Source organism: Hordeum vulgare, chromosome 7H (genome assembly GCF_904849725.1).
Source record: "Hordeum vulgare subsp. vulgare chromosome 7H, MorexV3_pseudomolecules_assembly, whole genome shotgun sequence".
In the NCBI taxonomy this organism is placed as follows: Eukaryota; Viridiplantae; Streptophyta; class Magnoliopsida; order Poales; family Poaceae; genus Hordeum; species Hordeum vulgare.
The window spans coordinates 311,561,794-311,569,196 of record NC_058524.1 but is presented as its reverse complement, the minus strand read 5'-3'; positions in this window follow the sequence as shown (position 1 = coordinate 311,569,196).

Sequence of the window (7,403 nt, the reverse complement as noted above, 5' to 3'; positions counted from 1 at the left end):
TCAACACCATATATGACGGGAACAAGTTGGCTAGTATCTATATCGAGCGCGTAGTAAGCCTTCATGGAGTTCCCAAGGAAATTGTATCTGACCGAGGCACGCAGTTCACCTCGAGGTTTTGGAGGAAACTTCAGGAAGCCCTCGGTACCAAGCTCTCTTTCAGCACCACCTTCCACCCGTAGATGGGAGGACAGGCGGAAAGGGTGAATCAGATACTCGAAGATATGCTCCACGCATGTGTCCTAGCGCATGGAGCCAAATGGGAAGACTGTGTGTCGTTCGTTGAGTTTTCATACAACAACAGCTACCAGTCTAGTCTCTAGATGGCCCCGTTCGAAGTGCTGTATGGACGGAAATGCCGCACCCCGCTCAACTGGTCAGAAACCGGAGACGGGCTAATTTTCGGACTAGAAGTTCCGCACCGGGCAGAAGAGAAGGTGCAACTAGTCCAAGAAAATCTAAAGGCAGCCAAGTCGCGACAAAAGAGTTATGCGGACTCTCGCCGCAGGAATGTGGAGTTCATTCCTGGAGATCTGGTGTACCTCCATGTCATGCCTCTCAAGGGAACCAAGCATTTCCACGTTAAGGGGAAACTCGCTCCAAGGTTCATTTTGCCATTCAAGATCACGGCAAGGCGTGGAGAGGTCGCTTATCAGCTGGAATTACCTCCGGAACTTTCGGGTGTGCACAACGTTTTCCACATATCACAGCTTCGGAAGTGTCTCCAGACGCAAAGTCGTTCCGATCCTTATAAGGACATTGATCACCGGGCCATTGACCTTCAGTCTGATCTCACCTACCGCAAGAGGCCAATCCGCATTCTGGATGACGCAGAGCGATGCACTCGAAGCCGCACTATCAAGTACTTCAAGGTTCAATGGAGCAACCACACCAAAGTGTAAGCTACGTGGGACCGTGAAGACTATCTCCGATCTGAGTTCCCAGACCTTTTTAGCACTTAGCTTAGGAATCTCAGGGACGAGATTCTTGTAAGGGGGATAGGTCTGTCACACCCTGTTTTTGCTATCACTTGTCTTGTTGTAAAATTCTGAGCTTGTTCAAACTTTTTCAAAACTAATGTTATGAGTGCCATGCTTGACATTTTATGATTGTATGCTTGATCATGTGAGGTTTTAAAACCCTAAGTACCTTGGTATTATACTGATTTCCAAAAACCTTTGATAACCATAGTAAAACCACCTTGAGTTGCACTACATGTCTTTGATAGCAAGCAATGCTACTACTCATATTTGGTAATCTGATTTTTACCTATCTATATATTTCAAAACCACAAAAATAATTATTTTTGTGAGTATTTTCCTAATTAAATAACGTGTCCATTTCTAAGGTCAGAATTGGTATTCCAACATGGAAAAATACTTTTCTGCTTTGGAAAAATCAGATTAAATTTAGAGATGATCAGAAGGACATATAATTTCCATACATAGGATTTTAAACCCCATTTTATATTGTATTTATTGATTAAAACTATAAAGGCTATTTCTGTCTGTTTTGGCATTTTGAGATATTTCCAAAGGAAATATTCTCAATAAATTCCTAGAAAATTCCAGTGTTGTCCCTAAGCCTTGTTTGGTGTCCACATAAAGTTTCACTTTGATCAAAGGTGGATAAGGACCCCAAATAACCCAAAAACCGTGTCTGTCTAGAATCAAGTTAGAGCAACTCTACATAGCAAAGTTTGTCTAATGAGGCTAAAACTTTGCAGGAGTGCCTAATACCTCAAATGAGGGTTCTACACCAAAAATGGGATTTGTGGGACTTAGTTTGCCCACACTCCCTTTGGAAGGAACAGATCTGGTCACATTGGAGTGATTTCATTTTACATTGGAGCTCAAATTTGGTGGAACTCCATGCTTTATCACCAAAACCAAACCTGTTAAGTCTTAGCACCAGTGGTGGGGTGCAACCCCCTGTGACCACTATCGAACACCTTCTGACAGATAGGAAATAGCCACCTAAGCCACAGCTAAACCAAACTCCTTTGCTTCAAACTCTTAGATTAAGCAGCCAGCACCTTTATCTAACCCAGTGAACTGGCCCCTCACTGGCTCAAAGCGGAAAGGCCAAAAGCCCCAACTCAGACCTCAGTTCATGACTGACAGCACCAGTATTCCTTGCCTCCTTTGACCAGCCGAAGCTCCCACTAAAACCAAACGGCTAGCCACACCCCCAGCTAGTGCCAGGACATGCTCGACACATCCAAACTGCCTCAGAGTGCACCAACATGCCGTGGCATGCCAAAACAGGGAGTCACCGAGGTGGGGGAAACGCCATTGGCCAGTTCCAGCCTCCCCCGAGATGCCCAACCTCCTCCCCGACAACCCTTCTGTGTCGGGCAAGCGTCAGGGCCCATCCTCTCTCGCGCTAGAGCTCGCGCAACGCCTGCCCGTGCGCTCCAGATTCGGCCAAGCTTGCACGGCCACGAATACACAACTGTCCTCTCTCTCTCTATAGTAGACGGTTCGGGCAGTCCAATACCACGTCCTAAGACCGTGGTTTCAACCCCAACGTCTCTCTGCACCCCCATGCGCGCCACGGTGAGTCACCGATGCTCCCGAGTCAGCTCACTATCGCGGGCCTATAAATAGCCCTCCCCCTCGCTCCAGCACCCCTCAGCTAGCTTCGCCGCTTCCACTAGCACCTCACTAGCATCCCCCGGTGCACGAGATCGACTGAGGCCCCTCCGCCTCGGAGCTTCGGTCAATCTCCGGCTACACGACGGCTCGTGCGCCCCTCGACCCTCCAAACTGACCCCCTTGACCCCAGGAAGCTTTCCCCTAACTCGCCCGAGCTTTTCCGTGTCTCTAGCCACCCCCTCGACCACTTCCCTAAAACCCTCCGCCACGGCCTCCTCGTCGCCGGCGAACCCCTCCCTCCCCGTCATTGTTTCGACCACCAGCAGGTAGGCGACGGTCACCCGAACCGATTCCCGTGTTCATTTGGGCTTGAGCACCTCGGCAACCTCGTCGGCGTCCTCCTCCTCCTCTCTGGCTGGAGGTAGGAGACGACCCCGACAGGTGTGCCCCACCTGTCGGTGGCCCAGCCTCATCCCCCGCGCTAGCCTCGGCCACTGACAGCAGGGGCCCGCGCATCAGGTTCAAACCTGACGGCGCGCGCGCCTGGGCAGGCCGTCGGCTGGCCATGGGCCAGCCCAGCTCTCGGCCGAGCCAGGCCAGGAGTTCGCCTGTTTTTCTTTTCATTTTTAAATTTGGGTTTCTAAAATTTTTATAAAAACATTTAACCAGTGTAAAAATATAATTCATTCACTGTTATTCTTCTAAAAATGTGTAGTATTTAATGATATGCTTAGATGAATTTTTCCAGCAACTAATCTGTTTTACAATATTAAAAAGGGCAAAAATGGAATAGTTTTGCTTTTGCTTGGTTGTTTTAAATAATATTCCTTCAAGGAAAATTAAGGCAAGTATTTTTTAAATAATATCTTCAATTTATCAGTAAAAGGGAACATTTTTAAAATGACTTTGTGGACTGTTTCTGTGTGAGCTATTCCTTATTATTCTTTTATCAACGATAGAAAACCCGTGTGACGAGGGAATCGGAGCGGAAGACCTCGAAGACCCCGGATACTTAGCTGACCAAGGCAAGCAGCCGTTTGACCATGACTCAACATATATTACCTTGCATGATTATAATAGCAAGTATTCCTGTTGCATATGATCATAAGTGTCGGTAATCATTTGATATGATTTTACCGAAGGCTCCCCCGGAGCACATGCATTGAGCTCGACTCTACCCCTTAGTGTCATGCTAATACCATGTTGACAAGTAAAGATAGAAGTAGTATTATTCATGAGCATGATGTTGTCATAAAGCAAGAGTTTATGAAAACCCCGTCGGGTGCCACTGATGCCCGAGGGTGATGATGAGTTAGGTGGTCACTTTTGGTGAAGTGATGCACCCGGTATTTGTGTGAGTAAGGTTTCGGAAATGGGATTAGATTTATGATGTGTGGACCGTCCAAACCTTACCAGTATGACCACGTTACCCCTTATGGGACGGGGCTATGTTAATTACTCTGGCCAGTGCTAGCAAAGAGGCACATTACTAGTGGCGGAAGTGATGTGCGGTCAGTCTCGTGATGGGGTCGTGCCGGGTAGGACGACTATGGCATTTTTATGAGTTCCAGTCACACCGTTGGTCCCTGCATGGTTGGTATTGTCCAGAGTTGGTGCTCGTAATACGTACAACATGTGGGTTGGGCACCAATCGAGTGGACCTCTTTGTCTAGTATCGTTAGGGGAAAGGCATTGATCGGGTACTTACCTCGGGTATGTGATATACCGCGACTCGTGGATGACACGGAAGCTTCCCGGATCTTGTGGGTCCAGCGTACTACCTCTGCAGAGTGTAAACTATTCGAATAGCCATGTCCACGGTCAAGGACAGTTGGGTAATCCTGCTTAAACTATGTCCTGATATTTCCGCATAAACCAAGTGTGTGTAAGTGTGAGTGTGTGTCTGGTGATGAGAAAGTGTTGCTATGATAGCAATGATATGAGCAAGTTGGGAGACTTGGCATATAGGATGAACCCGGATGGTTCAGCCCTCAACAGATATGTTGATATCTGTAACCTGTTCTTCAAGAGTAATTCTTTAAATAGATGCATATACATGATCATTCCACCCCGATGAGTTATACTAGAAATGCATGATATTGTTATCCTTCACTTTCAATGTTCATATCATGGGCTATTTACGAGTACATTCAAAGTACTCATTGGCTTGCCACTGGTTATGTTATTGACCAGACATGGAAGGACCGGAGTTTGGAGATGAGTACGTCTTCGGAGACACCCCTGTGAACTAGGACGCTTCCGAGTCAGAATGCCTGTCGGTGTAGGCTTCATGGCATGGGCAGCCGCTTAGCCCCTTTATTTTCCACTATTAGTGTACTCGCGTGATTTGGCCTTAGGCCCTGTCTTGTGAACTTGACTGTTCGGTCACGTGTTGTAATTATCGTTACTCGGATGTACGACTCTTTATTCAGTATCTGTGTTCGGTGAGCATTGATCTCTGGGATCACTAAGCATGGCGATTCTCGACTAGTAAGTCGGGGTCCCCATAGGGTTTATGTGATGTGTCGGGTCTGGCTCGTCGATCAGGGATCGAGATTTGAAAGAAAAGCGGGGCAACTGGACTACGGTTCACAAGGGAAGACTGCTCCACCTATACTAAGCATATTTAAAGATACAGTGCCGAAAGTAGCAGTTTATCAAAAACAGACTATGCATCTGATATAGGAGCTAACTACAACAATAGCAAAATACTAATGCAAGCAGTAGGAAGAAAGACGTAGGCGATATAGGACTGATCAAGGGGGGTTTGCTTGCCTTGCTGCTCTGCGGCAAAAGGCTGGTTGGCAGGGTCGTAGATGTACCCGGCAGCAGCGTCAGTCTCGGGGTCTACCGGTAAGAAGAGGGGGAAGAAACAATAAATAATAGCAACGGTGCAACACAATACATGTCATGACAAGATGCAGGCAAGACATGAGCTAACGCAGCAACATCCGTCATAGACGGGTCGGAAGAATATCTGACGATATTTTCCGGGTCTCTCGCTACTACCGGTCACACGAGAAATGATGGAAAAGTTCCATATTTGCTATGCTAGGGACGCGTGACAGACGAATGGACCGTGTATCCGGGTTCGTTTCGTTCTACTGATCAACTTTCATGTTGAAAATATTTCGATCTGACTTACGGTTTGTTTAATATTAATTTTTAAAGTTTTATTAATTATTTAGGAATTAAAAACATATTTAATTAAATTGAATAAATGCAATTATGACATCAGCATGATGTCATGCTGACATCAGTAGTTGACTGGTCAACTGACCAGTGGGTCCCATGCGTCATAGACTCAGCTTTTAATTAAGGTTAAATATTAATTAATCATATTAATTTAGTGGGGGACCCACGTGTCATACTCTAATTATTCTAATTACTTAATTATCCATTTAATTAATTAAATAATTACTTTAATAATATATCTATTTATTTAATTATTTATTTATTTAATAAAACAAAATTTTATTTTTATATTTCAATTTTCATTTTTCTTAATAGCGTGTGGGGCCTCCTTGTAAGTAGGTGTGGAGGTTTGGCCCCACCGGTAAGTGGCTTAGGCCACATACACACAAAACACCCATACACATATTCATACAAATAACGTATTCTCTCTACATACTTCCATATACACATACACGATACATACAAACGCAATACATAGATAATACATAATACATACATGCCTTTTATTTTATTTTCTATCTAACTCTTCTCTGCTAACTCTCTCCTTTCTCTGCTCATCTCTCAACAGAGAGAAAAAGAACGTCTCCATCATCACCTACTCGATCCTAACGACGTCGGAATGGAGCGCCGATTGGCACAATGGAACCGGGACGGCGCAAGGAAGGAGACGGTGGGAGGAGCCCGAAAAGGGGCTCACCGGCATTGATGGGAAGGCCCGGTGAAGCCGGAGTTCTCGGGGAGGGGCGGAGGAGACAGCGAGGAGGAGTTCCCGGTGTTGGTGGTGATGGTTCCGGCGAGGTGGGTCGCTGGAGGGGCCTCCCGGAGGGGCCGGCCGGTGTGACGAGGAGGGGGACCTCCCTGCCCGATCCCTCCTGGATCGAGCAGTTGGGAGGGGCCGGCGCATGGAGGGAGGAGGATCGCCGGCGGGGATGGGAGGTCGCCGGCGGGAGGAAGATGGCAGAGCGGCGAGGGGCGATCTTGGCAGGTGGGGGAGACCAGGTCCAGCGGGGTGGGGTGGTTCCTGGCGCGCGGGGAGAGGGAGCCTTGCGAGGTGAGTGGGAGGAGGAGGTGGGGTGATCGGGAGAGGTAGATCTGGCGAGGCTGGGAGGGATCGAGGGGAAGTGCTGGAGAGTCACGGGAGAGTGGTTTCGGTCTCGGTGGTGGGTGAGACCGAGAGAGAGGGAGGGAGACGCGGTAGGTGGGGGTTGGTGGGGCAGCGGGGCTCTCGTGCGCTCGAGGGGGGGTCCTGGCGAGCGATAGGTGGGGCGAGCGGGGTGAAAGGTGGGGGTGTTGGGTGGCGGCTGCCAAGGGGATGGGGAGCGGGGCTGGGGAGATTTAGGATTGCCCGGTGGGGGGCTTTATACCCCCACGTGATGGGCCGAATGGGGGGGGGTGGCCGCTGGGCTAATATTGGCCCGGTTGGGCCACAGACTTTTGCTTTTTTTTTATTATTTAATTTTATTTACTATATCCTTTTATTATTGAATTCTAATTACTTTCTTTCATATATTTATTTGACATAAAGCTTATGTTTTAAATATATAGAGATTATCAATAATTTCAAAAGGGCCCGATTCACATTTACAGTTCGTTAAGGAATTTTTATAACTC